The sequence below is a fragment of the Tenrec ecaudatus genome, chromosome 10 (genome assembly GCF_050624435.1).
Source record: "Tenrec ecaudatus isolate mTenEca1 chromosome 10, mTenEca1.hap1, whole genome shotgun sequence".
NCBI classification, from domain to species: Eukaryota; Metazoa; Chordata; class Mammalia; order Afrosoricida; family Tenrecidae; genus Tenrec; species Tenrec ecaudatus.
The window spans coordinates 124347615-124354913 of record NC_134539.1 but is presented as its reverse complement, the minus strand read 5'-3'; positions in this window follow the sequence as shown (position 1 = coordinate 124354913).

Below are 7299 nucleotides of genomic sequence, written 5' to 3'. Positions count from 1 at the left end.
ATTAATTCCTCTTCAGATTCCTATAACACATGTAATGATGCCGAATGCAGGAAGATCATAGGCCCGTGGGTGGAAAGTCTTGTGGATCCAGTGGTGGTGGAAACATCTCAGCGCTGGTGTGGGTCTCCACGTGGCTCCTCCAGATCCAGGGCTCTGGCTCCATCAGCGTAGCTCCATGTCTTGTCAACAGGAATGTGCATCAGAGAGTGTCTGGTCTCCAGTGGGCTATTTATCTCTGTCACACCTCCCAATGAGGTCATCAAGCTGTGACATGATTGACAGGCTAGACTGACCCCTTCCTCAAGTTGCCAGATTATGTAATTGCCACAGGCAGGAAGGGCCATGTAGTGATTCTCAGTATCAGGCACAGGCCTGTTATTGGGGTGCCATCCAGTTGATCCTGACTCATAGTCACCATGCAACGGCACAGAATCGTTCCATAGACTGTCTCAACTGTGATCTTTATGGGAGAAGCTCATTAGCTTCCTCTCCCACGGGTGGGCTCGAACCAACAACCTAGGAGCTTACAAGCGAAATCTGCACGTCTTCATCACCACAGCCCTTAACGAAGTGAGGTGCACGGAGAAGGAAACATGCGGGCCGCTTCCTGAGTGGGAAGCTCACAGCCACGTGGTGGAGAAGACTGGGTGGCTGGAGTGTGTAAGGGACTTGCAAGCTTCCCTGAGCCGCGGCTCCACCCACAGGCTGACGTCAGAGCCCGGAGCTGGGAACAAGGCCCTCCCTTACTAAGCCTGAGAAAGCTGGGAAGTCGTTTTCCCCGTGGGGGGGAGGCTGCACCTCTACCACCTTTGGCCCCTTTAATGGGTTGGATGGACTGGCCTCAGACCCTGTGCTAGAGGGCGGACACTGCGGTCCAGGTGCTCGGTTCACTGTCCCCGCGCCCGCCCCGCAAGCCGGGTCCCAGGAGGCGCAAATGGAGCCATCAGCAGCTTTCTGGGGCCACAGGGTGGTGGGGAGGCAACGGGACCAGGCTGGGGAGAGGAAGATGCTGTTTCTACGGTCAGATCCCATCCAGTGGGGACCCTGTGATTCTCTGGGAGCCCTATGGCTTGGGAGGAGACGTGGCCCGGTCCCTGCACTCTGGGAGCTGGAGTCTAGAGAGGGCGAGACCCGTTAGCTCTACCTGCGCCACAGGTAGCCCCGCCCCATCCAGCTGCGGAGCCCGCCCCGGACTGGGTGGGGACCGAGAGCCAGGCCGCCGGTGGCCTGCCCGCCCCGGGAGCTTGCTGTCGCAGCGGAGTGCTCGAGGGACTCCCAGCTCCGCTGCAGGCAGGTCTGCCGGGAGGCTCTTTCTCAACCAAGGCTGCTCAAGTCAGGGTCGGGGTACTCGCTGCTCCGTGGACCCCCAGCCACCCAGGGCCCGCCTCCCCCTCCCCACCGGGATCCTGGGAGCCGTTCCAGGCCTGGCGCTGACACCAATTTGCTGCTCCGAGCGCCAGGCGACCAGCGCCGACTCCTCTTCCTTTTCCCTCCGAGGTGTTGATAGTAACAGCCGAGAGGAGCTGCCAAGTTGGCAGGAGGACCGGGAGTGTGCACTGCGCACGGAGGGGGGTGGGGAGAAGGAGGCAGGCAGCAGGGGCTGTGCAGCAAGCTGGCAGCGGCCTGGGCCTGGGCCAGAGCCACGGTTTGTTTCTCCTGACGGAAAGGGTCCTTTCTGTGTCAGCAGCAGGCGTCTTGCATTGAGCTGGGGGCTGCAGGGGAGGAGGAGGCCCCGCGGAGTTCATGGTGCAGGGTCTGGGGGTCCCAGCTCGGAGTGTTGCCGGAATGGGTGCCAAGGTCTAAGCAGTTAGGGGCCGGTGGAGCTAGGCCATCTTGAAGCAGCTAGTTAAGAGAGCTTGCTAGTCTGCCGTCCCAGGGACCTGGGACCTTGCTCAAGTCACTTGACCTCTTTGAGCCTGAGAGGATGGTGATATCAACTTCAGAGCTTTTTCCAGGGGACTCCACAGGGAGTGCTAGCAAAGCCACCACTGCGACGTCTCAGGTTTGCCTACGCGAGCGTGCTTCATCTGCAGACAGCTCATCAGAGAGGCCCTGATATTATTCTCGGGTTATTGGTGGCCCACCGGAGGGCAGGGACGTTGAGGAGCTCACCAAGGTCACAGAGCTAGTGAGGGGCAAAGCTGGGGCTCAAACCCAGTCATGTGGTGCCTAGGCCGTGTTCCCAGAACTGGGGTCTCAGCACGGCGCCTGGCACGGAGCACGCGTTTCATGACCATTAGTCGCCATAAGGAGTCCCTGGTGGCACAAACGGTCAAGCACTTGGCTATTCCCTGAAGGATCGGCAGTTGGAACCCACCCAGAGGCGCCTTGGGAGGCAGGACTGGCGCTGTGTTCCTGAGAAGCTACAGCCTGGGAAACCATGCAGAGTGGTTGTACTCTGCACATGTGAGGCTGCCAGGCGTCAGCATCCGCCCTGGGACCATCCGCATCACCAGGCACTGTGCGACTGACTCCCCTAGCAGTGTCCTCTAGTTTCCTTTAGCCTGCAAAGATAGCAGTCTGCTTCCAGTTCCTCCCTGGTGACAATCTAGTTGCTTCGTGCCAGGCCCAACCTGCACTATGGGTAGAGCCAGGAGCCTGGCACATCCCCCCTGAATGAGAGCCCAGAGCAGTTGCTTCAAGGATGGGCGTTGGGGGCTGCACCTGGGCAAGGCCTGAGCCCCAGACAGCCTCTTCTTCTTTTTTTTTTTTTTTTGGCTCTACCAGCTCTGACTGAAAATTGGTGGGCAGAATTTAGAGCCTCTTTCTGTAGCAGAAAGGAGCCCTGGGGGCATAGTGGTTATCCATTGTGCTGCTAGCTGCAAGGCCAACAGTTCAAAACCACCAGCTGCTCTGTAGGAGAAAGATGGGGCTTCTACTCCTGTAAAGATTTAGTCTTGGAAACCCACAGGGGTAGTTCTGTCCTGTCTTGTAGGCTTGCTGTGAGTCGGCACTGACTCAATGGCAATATGTAGTTTGGGTTTGGTGTCTAGAGTAGAAAGTCCACTGTATTGACACGCCCACAAGTTTGGGAGGGTATTAATTAATGCGGCGCTGCACATTAGTAACCAGCTTTAGACGACCAATAAACCTGGATATTGGATGACCCTTCACCTTTAGGAAGCAGCAGGCAGAACGTCCTTCGGGCAGCTACAGCTACCTCCTATCAGCTGAGAGACGGCTGAACCAGAGCTAGGAACCTGGATCACGGATCTCTTCCTCGGCCTGCATTTCTCCTTGGGACAGTCAGAACCCAGTTATCAGCACCGGAGGGAAGGCATTGCGGTGCAACATTGTTTGTTCACGTGGGCCTAGAAGCACTGTGAGCATGCTGACTTCAGGTCCCCCCCCCCTTTGCGCCCTTCAGATAAAGGCTGATGACAGGAGGTGCTCCCAGGTGAGGGGTGGGAAGCTGCTTGCGGCTGAAAGTTTGCCAGGGATAACTCAGAAGGAAACGGAGTATTGTAAATGTTAGATTCAGAGGGCAGAGAAAACAGGAACACAGAGCTCCTAGCCGGAAACCTCTCTTTAAAGGAATGTTCGACATCCAGGATCAACTGGGATGTGACGGTCAGTCCTGATGGACAAAGAAGATTGTCACAGCCGAACACCTCCTGTCTCTGATAATGACCCAAGTAGCCCTTCAGAATTCTAGGCACAGGAGTGAGGGTCCTCTGCCTGGGCAGGGAGGCAGGGGCATCAAGGCCAGGACAGGTCCTGGGGAGTTTCTAGGCGTCTCTAAGGCCTGCTCTGACAGGTGACAGGGCTGTCTGCCATCTCAGTGTTCTTGTGGGTCAAATAGCTAAGCTGGTTTCTTGGAGATTTGCTTTTCCTATGGAATAAACATCTGCAGTCCTATCATGGAAGTCACAAAGGGGAAGGGAACAACTTAGGTCCACTTTCTGCCACATTGTGTCAAATGAGTTACCAGGGCTTTTTGTTTGACGGTTTGTAGTTTCCAGAACTGCATGTCCTGTCAGACCCCGAGGGTTCGTTTACAGTGGATGGCAAGGAGTTTGAGAGGTGAGCAGGGTGGGGAGACCCTAGAAGAGTGGGGAGCAATGCCCAGAGTGATTGGCACTGAGCAGTCGTCGAAAGAAAGGTGGGAGTCAGGAGAGGTGAGGCCAAGCAACTGAGAGGACCCAGCCTCCCCGGGGTGAGAGAAAGCAGGAAAGGACAAGAACGGAAGATTTGGTGCGGGCCACCTGGAAGAGCATCTCAGGGGACCAGAAGGGAGAATAGCAAGGGAGAGAGGGGGGGTGGTGGAAGACACACATCCCCCACCTCCACCCTGGCCCCCATCTGTGCAACCCCTTGGGAGAGGCATAGGGCAGGGCATTCTGGACTCAGGATGATGCCCAGGATGGCTAGTAAGAGTTCCTTCCCAGAAGAGGTCTGGGCTTTCAGACTGGATGAACAGAAGTGGGTCGAGGCTCGATTTTCCCGAAGAAGCCCTGTGCTGGAGACGGGATGCGCTGCCTCCTTACTTATTCATGAGACTATCGATTATAATGCGGCTTTTCCACAGGCTCCTGAGGCGGCTTCACTCGGGAGAAGAAACTTCCTCCTTGTTAACATCTTTTGCTCTGGAGATGTCAGGCGCTCACTCGGGCCGTTGCCTACCTCGCCCCTCCTCGCCCACCTACAGGGCTCCGAGGGTAGGGGGCTCGGACCGATCCTAGGGTGTGCACCTTTTAGGTCTCAAAAGTTCTGGGTCTCCTTTAATATTTAGGGCACCCATCCCCACCCAAACTCTTAAAGCAAGGGACAGTGCTTAGCCAGGGTGCAAATGCAGGACCTCTGAGTTGTAAAAGGCCTCTGACATCCTCCCCGACAGGCCCTTTTCACGGAGGAGGAAACGAGGCCCGTGGGAAGGGATTTCACACGGCGAGAGGTGCGGCCTGGGCAGGCATCGAGCCCTTCTGACTTGCCGCACCTGGCTTTCCACTCCTGTGCACAGTGCCGGTCTCAGAAGCTCACAGGAGCAGTTCTACTCTGTCCTGTAGGGTCACTTCGAGTCAGCATCGACGCGATGACAATGAGAGTGGCAGTTCACATCCAAGAAGCCATCGTGTCCATGTAGCTTCAGTGTCAGCAGAACCCTCAGTTCCTTCTAGTTTCCCCACCCCAGTCATGCCTGACTGCCCTGGTTAGGAGCCGGCATCCACTCGATGGCAGTGAGTTTGGGATTCTTGTTTGTTTGTTTGATGCTCCACCCTGGGGCAGGGACCCTTCCTGCTGGATCACATTGTCTCTCCGTCTAGCCCCTCTTACTTGAAATGGTCCTGCCTGGGCCCTTGGTCCCCTCTCCTCAAGCCAGGATCGGGATGCCCCCAAGGCGGGAAGCACTCTCTGAATAAAGAGTTAGTTTGTTGTGTGTTGTGGTTGGGTAGATTTCTTGGATAATATATTCAAAGACAATCACTTAGTCCAACCAGATGAAGCCTGTTTCCTGGTGAAAACACTGGGGACACATATTGAGGCTGTCTTTCTGGGTCAGATCTCGCTGATTTGAACATGCCAGGCCAGGCAAGAGCAGGAACCCTGGCGGAATTTTGTCAAGTGGCTCCAGTAGAGCTGCCAGTGGTGACCCCTCTGGCTCTGAGGGACACAGCAAAGCAAAAGGAAAGAGGCAGTGCCCTGCTGTGCTGCTTTTTGGGGTCTCCCAGAAGAACCTCTTCAGAGTTTGTTTTGTACTCCATGAAATCTCTGCTGAGAAGTCTCTTCACCCCCAAACAGAATTGAGGCAGCTCTATAGAACACAAAGACAACAGCAGGTAGCAATGATGCTAAGCTTGAGCAACTTTGCCTGGCCTTATTCACCTTCCACCCCACCTCCCACCACCTTTCTGGAGGTTTCTCCAACACTCAGCCCTCTGATGGGCAGAGTATGTCTCATGTCCCTAGGCCTTGTGAAAGGTAATAATTGATCTTTCTTAGCTCTAATGCAAGGCTCAGTGGCTTGAAGGTCTTTCCAGGTGGGCATCCTCTAGGATGCAGGCCAATGTTGTACCAAGCCCAAGGACAGGTTGTCCATCTTTGGAAATCCTATAGTTGGGCCAAGTGAATGTGACTCTAAAGAGAAAGGCATTGCCTCGGGCTTGAGTGGCCATCCTGGGTGGACTTGGGCGGCAAGTGGGTTGTGAGTTGGGCTACTAACCATGGAAGAAAGATGGGGCTTTCTACTCCAAAAGGAAGTACATGTCAGAAGCCCCAGGGTCACGATGAGTTAGAATCCAGCAGATGGCAGTGAGTTTGGTTTTTGGATTTGAGGTGGGCACTGTCCTACCATTTAATGCTCACCAAAATTTTCATCCCAACTCAATTTTAAAAGCAATATTTTTGTTGTGAACTGGATGAAGAGTTACAGATCAGTTTTCTATTCAACAATTCAAACACGTGTAGTTTCATGTCACTGATTGCAACCCCAACCATGCAACTAACATTATTTATCCTACGTCCGTCCTATTTCCATTTTCCTTCTTTCCTGCCCCTTCAGAACTTTGTCCTTGGTTAACTGTTGCCCTTTTGACTTCAATTGGTTGATTATTGTAAGGTGTGCATACCTCCTTAGTATTATTGTTCCCTTTATTGTTGTTTGGCTGAAAGTTGAGCCATAAGTGAGTTCATTTCTAAGCCTGAGGGGTAACTAAGGGCCATATGCTTAGGGGTTCCATCAGGCTTTATCTGACCAGTTAGCCTGGCCTTTTCTATGATTTTTAGTTTTGTTCCACATTTTTCTCCTCTTCTATCCAGGACCTTCTAATGCACTGTTTTTTGTTTTGGTTTTTTTTTTTCCAGAACAGTTGGGGGTGGTAGCTAGGCTCCATCTAGTTCTTTTGGTCTCAGCATCCTGGAGGCAGAAGTTCATGTGGCCAACGCATCCATTGGACTATTTGTTGTCCTGCATCCGCTATTTTCCCCATTATGTTCCTTCTAGACAGGGAAAGCGTTGCACCCTACATGACTACTCATGAGCTTTTAAGAATCCATTTATGGGAGTCCATTTGCAGGGTGCCTATCTAGATTAAGCCTTTGATGAATCCTCTCTGACCATGGTCGAGGGATGTGAGCAGCTTCGATACCAGACCAAGAATACTGTAAACCCTATGATAGCAGATGTAACTGGGTTAAAAAGTAACACCTGGTCATTTGGTCTCCTGTTTGACCCATTTTTAATTTATTCTAGTTTTTAATGTTTCCTTAGTTTTTCTCAATTGGTATTTTCCTATTTTGTTTTGTTATTCTTGTGGGTCTTTAAAATATTAATTTTGGGGGGGGGTCTTCTATTTATTTATT